The sequence below is a fragment of the Accipiter gentilis genome, chromosome 6 (assembly GCF_929443795.1).
Source record: "Accipiter gentilis chromosome 6, bAccGen1.1, whole genome shotgun sequence".
Taxonomy (NCBI): domain Eukaryota; kingdom Metazoa; phylum Chordata; class Aves; order Accipitriformes; family Accipitridae; genus Astur; species Astur gentilis.
The window spans coordinates 3,832,167-3,841,791 of NC_064885.1; the positions used below are offsets into that span (position 1 = coordinate 3,832,167).

The 9,625-nt window shown below is 37.4% G+C and overlaps 1 long non-coding RNA gene across 1 annotated transcript; it reads right to left on the reverse strand.

Moving 5' to 3' along the window:
- Positions 1-877: 877 nt before the first annotated feature.
- LOC126040031 (uncharacterized) lies at positions 878-5,479 on the reverse strand. Its single transcript, XR_007506450.1, has 2 exons — positions 5,341-5,479; positions 878-1,314 (listed from the first exon to the last, which is right to left on the reverse strand). It is a non-coding gene; the product is annotated as an uncharacterized LOC126040031 (long non-coding RNA).
- Positions 5,480-9,625: the final 4,146 nt, after the last annotated feature.

Consider the following 9,625-nt stretch of genomic DNA (forward strand, 5'->3'; position numbering starts at 1 on the left):
GTGGCTCCCATCCGCTCGTGGGCATCACCTCGGGGCTGGACAGGAGGCGTTTCTCATGCACCCATCGCTGCTGGGCAGCCTGGGGCCAAAGTCCGGGCACAGACTGTCCCACCGGCAAAGAAATCGCTCGCCTGCGCTCAATACCCTCTTGGCCCTTTGCACCGCGGAGCAAATTCCGTACTGAGGCTATGGGAGCCTTTTTAAAAAGATAGGCAAGTATTCGGAAAGCTTGCGTTAATATTTAATGCAAGAATTAATGCTTTCGCTAGTCGCACAGGCATCGTAGCTGCTGGAGCAGAACTGTACTCCAAAATCCAATTTTTTTTCACGTACAGATACATATCGTGCAGTTTGTGAGGATGAAGTGGGTGGTTTCTCCGTTACTATATGCATAGGTTTGCAGGAGGACTTGGAGATTATTCAGAATTAAGATGCTACAGTGACAGTGAAAACCTGTTTTTAAGAGATATTTGGAAAGTATTATGCGTCCTGTTAATCCTCTCATATTACATACTAATTTTCTATGCAATGGCTTGCACGGAGAATGTAAAATTGTAAGTCGCTATATACAGAATTTTTTGACTGCAACGTTAAAGTGAAAATACAAACCAGTGTAAAGTGCCTAACGTAAAAGAAAGACTTGAATCTCAGCTAACATGACATTCGCATTAAAATACGATACGTTCATGCAACAGCAGCACATTGCATCACAACTATGCAACACGATGATGTTTCAAAGGCCCTGCAAATTATTTCAGGACTCAGGAATAAGACGAGCAGCAACCTTCTGCAAATGTCTTGATAGAGTAGGAGGAAAGAAGGACACTCTATAAATAAATTTATGTGATAAGTTAAAAAAAAAAAAAGTGAGGCTAGATATTTTCACCAAGAGAAACTTTGAAGATTTACTCACACTAAGGCTATTTTTGTATGTCAGTGTAGGCAAGCAAGATTCTTCTTTTTATCTAAATAGAACCAGAGTATTTTTAACGCAGGAGATTCATTCCCTCACTGCTCATCAAAACACGGCAGCTGGGGACGGAGCCGGGATGCGGGGGGAGGGCGCGTGGAACCAAACCCCTTTCCAAGTGGAACAGATGGTTTTCTCCGTGGTGACTGCAGACGAGGACCGCGGCGCAAGGAGGATTCGCTCTGCGTCGGCGCTCAGAACCCGCTCCTCCGCGCTGCCGTGGGTGCCGAGGGGCACGCGAAGGCCCTCCAAAGTTTCAGCACGCCGCTTTGGTCGTTAGAGCAATTATCTCACTGTGCAGAGAGATGTTATTAAGTCGCACCTCCCGAAGGAAAAATCCAATGCTTTGAAGGAAATAAAAGAAAGCAGCATTTGGCATTAGTACACAAGGACTGGCGTGATTTTCCCTCTAAGAGGAAAAACTATCCCTTGGTAAAACTGGGATTTGGTACAGGGAGCGGAAGTCCAGTACGATGACTCACTGTGGGCTTGATGCACCGCAAATGTACTCTTGCATGTCCCCATTGATTTCAGTATGACACCAAATTTTCACTAGCTGGGAATCCATTTCTTTTGCCTGAAACAGCACAGCTCAACGTCTGGAAGAGAGGATTAATCTAGCGTCTAACACTGGTTTTGGCATTGATTCACTTCACAGTTTTGAGGAACCCAGCTTCTGTGTCTCAGTTTACTTATTTGTAAAATGCATTTTGAGATCTGGTTCATTAGTACTTGCATATTAGTCACAGTAAATACTTACATAGGACCCCAGCACAGTCATATGCAGAATATAATTTTTCCAGTAAACATAAATACAGGATAAAGAATTAAGAAAATATTGACAAAAGAGGAGAGAAAACTAACACAACTAGAAGGTTTTTTTAAGTCATTCCCTTCCTGCTTTGTATGTGAATTACAGAACCTACAAGCCACCAGCTTTCCCAATTACATGTACAGCACCGAATAACAGTAAGACACACAGGATAACAGCCATACCCATGTTTGGCAAATTTTGGACTTAAGACATGGCTTGCCCTTTGCATACGGTACATGCTATTTGGGAAATAAAGCCTCCTTAAAAATGGGGAGGAGGCAGATTGAAAAAAAAAAAAAACAACAAAAACAAACCACAAAACATTGTGGAAAAAACGCTATTGGAAACATGCTTTCTATTTCTTAGATAGGTTCCTATATAGTTCTCTTCTCTGCAACTTCCAGAAGTGCATTAAGCTGCATAATTAGCATCTGTCACATGTAGCCTTTTCCTTCCCTCTTCCTCTCCCTAGAGGGAAACTACATGAAGAAATTTTAATATAAATTTTAGTATATACACTGTGCAGTGCATTCATATTAGGAAAGATACAGTCAAGTAAGTTTCTGCTTGATCTTAGGTTCACCTTTGTGTAATATAAATTTACCAGTTAAAAAAAAAATGCTACTGATCCAATTTAAAAATTAACTAGTCTTTTGGAAAGACAACGGTAGCGGGGGCAGGGGTGAGACAATCCCCGTTGCACCAGATCTAAACCAATGGAATTGTTAGGGACTAGGCAGTTAACGCTAGTCACTCGTCCTGGCGTTACATCCTTACACTCTCACATAGTCACACTGAAACATCCAGCCAAAAGTAGTAAAGTAAGAAATGGATGATTTTCCCCTTTAGTGAAAAGTATTTATTTTGAAAGGAATAATTATATTTTGAAAAATATCAAAACAAAAAGTAGGACTTCATATGGCTTTTTCTTTCACATTAAAAGATACTCCACTGTTGAATATAAAAAGTCAATGGACTACAGCATCTCCTAGTGAATCTCTGTAGACAAACTTAAAAGGAGATGCTACCTTTTAGAAGTAAAGACTAAAAGAAAGAAATGCAGCTTAACAACAATAGCAACATGAAAAAGAATGACATTAGCCTTTGATTGCCATTCAGACTATCTCCTAATTTTTCAAAGTATTTGTTTTCTACTTAATTAGTTCAGAGAAAATTGAGATTATAGGGTTGAACATGTTGCCAACAACCTGAGGTATGAAGTGCAGACTGAATGCTTAAACTTCAGCTACAGAGGTGGTAATTATTGTAATTGGTCCACGTGAAGCAAATACATCAAGCAGTATAAAGTTCAAACTCATGCCAGTCAGTCTCCAGTTGGCACCAGCAGTTCTATCAGGAGGATACAGAGGTCTCAGCAGGACTTACTATTGGCAACTGTTCAACAGTTCTCTTCTCCAAATGGTTTCAAGGGGATTTGGGTGGGAAGAAAGATCATTTTTAACAAATTAAACTACCTAAAAATGGCTAGATGCCCAGAGCCACCTAGTCTGCATTAGTCACTACTACCAAACAATTTTTAAAAGAAGATTAAAAATATCATTCCTGTAAAGAAATGTTTATCCAGCTTTAACAATATGATCAGATCACGGCAAAGTTACCCAAATACATACCGTACACCATACTACAAGTATGTATACAAATATGTCCAGAATAAAAGGTATAGCAGAATATTTACACAGTGTGTTTTTTTCAGAAGACAACTAGCTCAAGTTACTGGAATCCAAGTATTCCTGTAAGGATATGCCATATAGTTTCAAGAAATGAGAAGACCACTTACTTTTTAATTAAAAATGACAATAGCAAAGCCCCCATAGGAGATAAGATTAGGGGGACTGTTTATTTCCCATTAGTATTTATCTTACAGCATTTGTAAGGTGTCCATAATTGTGGTGTAAAACATAATTTAGATTTGCACTGAGAGTTTTCACAGGAGACTCTGCTCTATGCCGTATTGATGTTCAGCTGCTTTGTTTAGATTTTGCAAGGATGCTTTTTTCAAATGGTGAATATGTCATTTTTAGCAAAGGTCTCTAAGAGAAGATTTGAGTTTAATGGACGGCAATAAAAAGAGGAATATGAGAATTCTTGCTCTCTTTAGTGTCAGCTTTGGTTAAGACGTATGAATGCACATGAATAGTCTTGTCAGAATCTCTGGGGCTACTGACATTCAAGATCTAACATATTATTACTTCTGACCAGAACATTAGCTGCTATGCAGTAAGGAGAAGGGAAAGAGAAAAAGATAGGACCGCTCCCTAATCAGACAGAAATTGTTATGGATTTCTCTGGTTGGAAATCTCTGAATAGAACTTTTCTGCTGTGAAAATACAATGCTTATTTTCTCCAATCTGAGATGAATGGCTGTACATACTCCTTACATCTGCAGCAGGAAAAAACAAAACAAATCATTTAATGCCTGATCTTGCACCTTTTACTCATGGAAAGGATCCTAGTTAACTCATATAAATACTGTACAACCAAGCATTACATCCTTGTAAAGGACGCATGCTTATCAGAAGAAAGGTTCCAGCATTTCTAGCTGCTGACTCTATTTTCCACCACTGAAAGTTTCTTTGAAGTACTAGTTTCAGATAAAAATAAGCTAATCAAAAGAATTTAGTTAAAAGAAGATAATTTTAATTCAAATGTCAGTATATATCAAATCTGGATACCACTACAATGGAAAGGTTCATTCACCAGAAGCAAAAATCTTACAATGTGCTTCTGTCTGAGTTAAAAGAAAACGTATTTCAGATTTTGTTGTTGTTGTTGTTGTTAACAATTTGTTGCCAAATAAATTGAAATTACTCAAAAGCATGGAAATAAGATTAATCAGTATGCTTGTCTTCTGAAATTTGAGATGAGTAACTACCTTTTATTTATAGTGCAACAAAAGAGAATATCCTGCACTTTGCAACTGAAACTCCCTTTAGTCCACATTCACAAAGTACAGCATGTCAGACAAAGAAACTGATTTGTTTGGTGCAATAAACTATAGCAGACCTTTACATATTTGAAGTGCAACAGATGGTCTTCCAAGAAGAGCATAATGACTGGCAGACAGTACACTTCGTTAGAGTGGCTTGGAATGTCTTCAGCAATTACACAGAGAGTGTTTTCGGGGGGGAAGCCCTGTCATCTCTATGATTCTTCTCAAGTAAATAACTGCAATTTCCCTGTTTAGATGCTAAAAAATTGTATCTTCTAAAACCTGACAAGCTAGCTAGTGAACTGGAAAAGGAAGCACCTTTGGCCCTCCCAAGACTATTCAAAATGAGGCTTCAAATATTTAGTCATCTGAGAAAAGAGATGTAAGTAGAAAAAAAAAAATAGCATTAAAAGGAAACAACTTTGGGCATGTAACTGTAAAACTATTAATCCACAGCCAAGTATTCCATGGAAATGTAATTTATGAAAAAAGGAAGGTTTAAAACAAGGTCCTTCAGACATTAAGGAGCTGGGAGGTCTACAGATGCAACATGTGGAATATCTAGGGGGGGGGAAGCGGACAGGCAGACCCAAAAGAATAAATTACCGAATTACAATTTCCTTCCTTTGGGAAACTGGTGCCTTTCAAAGAGTCCTCTTCAACATGAAACACTGGCTGCAGTTCTTCAGGGTGAGCTTTTTTGAGGCTGTGACAGTCTTTCAATTTTCATAGACAAGCTACTCCACAAGCCAGCAATTAAGTAAGAGTTATAATAAATAATCAGAGTAATAAAATGCTGACCTTTAATACTATATATGTGGGCTGGGAAAATTTAACTTTTCTCTCTCCCTCCCTTCCCTCTAATCCTCGAATTAGTCTTTTCTGTTATAAAAATCTTCCCCACCAAATTCACCCTGAGTAAAATTTTATGTGGCAACATAAACACAACCACAACGTGTCCTTTAACAATGTAACTTAAATGTTGATGGAATCATAACTGCATTATTCCCTCTTCAATTAGCAGCAGCATTCTTTATGTTTGCTTATGAAGCGTAAACTGTTTGCTTGTCACTACAAAGACCTTCTGTAGAGGACGTAAAAAACCAGCCACAGCAATTAAAATGACAACAACAGAGGTGGATTGGTCACATTATGACAGAAAATATCCAGCTGTTTCTTTCCAGTAAAAGGATACACCAACTATCTGAAATACCAGGACCAAGTTTTGTCAGTCTACATAATGCCGATGGATATTCTGGGAAAAGTATGGATTTCCAAGAAAGCAATAGGCTAATATAGAACTAAATCTAACCTCATAGACTGATTTTTTTTTTCCCACCCAGTCAGGATTACCACTCATCCTTTTTACCCATACAAATTTCCCTTTTTGCTAGAACTATAGATACTCTATTCTGTGAGAAATTCTCTAAAAATAAGAAAAATTTTGGGCTTTGTCATCCAAAATAAGCAAGGCAGAAAGTAAACTGATAGGGTTAGGACAAGTAAATTAGATTTTAAACTTATTTACTTCAGTTGTGTTAAAAACATTCTAAGAGTTAATTAAGACCATAAGTCTCATTACACCCAGGCTATTACTTATAAAACACTAACCTCTGTTACAGTCACATCTGTCTCTGCTGCTGGTTCCTGCCTGTTCTGCTTCACAACAGTAATAACATAGGGAGTTAATTGTAATAGATGTAGGGATTTTTAAAAATTATTTTAAACATACATCTAAGTAATAAAAAAGCCTGAAAAGTAAATGTTTCAGGTTAGCTTTTCCTAGTTAAGATTATAGGGACTGAACATCTGAAGTGATAAGGTAGGTTTGATTTCTAATACACCAAGAAAGACCGTGAGAAAATAACTGACACATACAGAACCAGCCATTCGGGGGGGAAAAACCAAACACTGTCTGTAGAATCCGCCTACAGACACATCCTTGGAGAAAAAGTGATGAGAAAATTATCAGGAAGATTTTCACTGCTGTTTCTTTTCTGGAAGTTTTTGCCTCTTGTAACAGCACAGACATGGCAAATGATATGTACCAGAATTCATCCATGCATTATATTTTGCACATCAAATTAACTTGATTATCCATGACTTTTTAGGCAAACACAGGAATGCAGAAAACACGTCAGCTGTTATATATAGAATATATGGGCATTTCACTCCTTACTTCACATTTAGAAGGAGCAGCAGATAATGAGCTCAACCATCACATTGAGAATAAATTTCATTTGCAAGTTCAGAAGTATCTCTGGCTCCTTATCTGTTTGTGAACCAGAATTTACAGGTAGCTTATAACAACTGTCTTCTTTTTGTCTCCAGAGTAAGTGCCATAAGTGGGCAAGAGCTTTAATGTCTTCATCTGTTTACCTTCAGCCATGATGTTTTTCATAAGCTGAGAACTTACAGACTCAAAACTATTACTGCAAAATACACAGGACAAGAAGGAAAAATATTAAGAAAACAAAAAAACTGTCTTTTCTCTTCCCTAAATTCCCAGAATTCATCTTCAGATTTCATGCTTGTAAATCAGCTAAAGTATTTTCAGACTATAATATTAACCTTCTGTATGTTTCATCTGATATAATTGCTTGACAATAAGCATCTCTTTCTCCGCAAGTATTCTGTAGTGAATTTATTCACATAAGGAAAAAAACATTAGAAAGGTGTCTAATTTTTAAAGTCTGCAAATTAGATACCAATGACAAACAATTTAGTGTGACAGCATAGGCAAGACACAACCTTGAACCATTCTGTCATTTACTGGACACACAGACTACCTTTTTCATCAATAGCCACAAGAAACATTAGACTGCCAAAAGTTTTGAAATCAGCAGGTTTTGACAAACCAGTAATAAATCCTGAGCGATTTTTAAAAAAATAGTGTTTGAGCAATATCTCATAAATACAATTATTCTTTGCAGATGTTTGCTATTTAATACAATGGAAAGAATGTTTTGTTCCATCTAGCCAAGTGATATCAGACACCATTTTTACTAAGACAATGAGCACAAGACTGTTCAGTCTCAAAAGGTAAATTCCTTGACATTAGGCTGATAAATTCATTTGAGATTTTGTAATACATGTGTGTCATACAATAGTTACATTTTATTTTGTAGTTTGCAAAAATCTATTCACTCATCCATGTAAACAGTCCGATTTAAATCACTGATTGCTTGCCTATGAAAATTACCAGATAAAGCAGATAGTATCTTATCGGAATATATTGGAAACACAGAAATCAGAATATCTTGTGTGCCTTGTTTTGCAACTTCCTGGAAGTCACGTATACAACACAGTGTGAAAGTAAAGCTTTACAATAACAAGCCGGAAAGTAATAACTGTACCTATGTTATTGTCTTTGTTGGCTAATTCACTCATATTTGTCTCAGAAAGGACTGACTACCCATCACTAGGTCAAAAGGAAAGTACTGTAACAATGGCTTAGTAAGATGTCCGTTGTTCCTCTGAAGTCCTAAGCTTTCATATGCTCAGGAAGCTGAAGCTTTGAGTCACTCTTATTACTTAAATCCTCAAAACCAACGAGGTTAAGAAGGCATTAGGTACTAGAAACGCTATCTGCTTTCAAACACAACGGGCCTCTGTTCACAGAAGTCTTGCAGGAGGATTCTACAGTGAAATAGAAAAGAGTCCAAATGTGGAAGACTTGAAAACTTGGCCCCAGAATGACTGCAAAATGCAAGGAAAGCATTAAGTTGCAACTGCAGTGTAGGAGTAGAGATGGAGTTCTAGATGGAAGCTGAATCAAATCCCTTTGTATGAAGCGAATGACCACTACTTAATATCATATTTTAAAAAAATAAAATTCTATGATCTGACCAGTAAAAAACTGGGTTCTATTTGTCCATGTATCAAAAGTTCTAGCACGCTTAGTCAAAAAAGGTCGTCTTTAAATAAATAACTTTCTGGAAGATTGATTGGTGTTTGTTAAGTACTGGACATGATCTGAATATTAGCATGTTTCACAGACTTTGCAATGTAATTCCAATAAGGCTGCAGACCTTGTAGAACTTGTAGAGCAGAAAACTAGGGAGAAGGCAAAACACTTCTTGTGCCAGAAAAACCTAAAAGATTCATTGAAGAAACTGATGGGAAGTGCCCTTCCTCTAAATGCATATATCTGCATAGCCAGAGTAATTGCAGTGCAACAAGAAAAAGGCCATACAAATGACAACATGGCAGCCATAGAGCAGGACATTCCACTGACATACAGATCCCAAACCCACAAACTTCTGGATTACAGCATCTGCAGCTACAACAGAGAATAAAACCCCACTTCCGTCAGGTAGAGCAGAAGCCTATTTCAACAAGAATCACATGCTCATTGCTCAACAGATGTACTTGAACTAGAGAGGTAAGCTACTTTAAAAAAGTACATGGAAGGTATGTGCAAACTGTTTTGCCTCTTGTGCTTGCTTCATTGTAGGGGAAGTGCACACTAGCCAGGATTCAGAATACCTTATTCTGTAGTAAGTGAAAAAAAAAACAAAAAAGAGCAAAAGAAATCTTGTCAATACACAATCATCCAGTGTATTAGGAGAAGATGGGAGGACAACCTGGATAAAGCCAATACATATATAAATTAGAATACAGTACACTCACCACTGAAAAAAAAAAGTATGTAAATCTCTCTCCTGCGGAAGGTTTTAAGACTATTTTCCTTTTTCCAAATCTACACCACCAGTGAAGTCCCACAAATGAATATTCTCTTGCAAATAAAGTGGTCGTCTTCACTTTTGGACAACTGCGGTAAGAACTGCCTTACAAAAAAGATCCCGTAAGTAGGTTTTATTCCTGTGAGCAATCTCCTCAAAGAGTGAGGAGAAAACATGAGCTAAAATTACTTGCACAGTCATGTTTC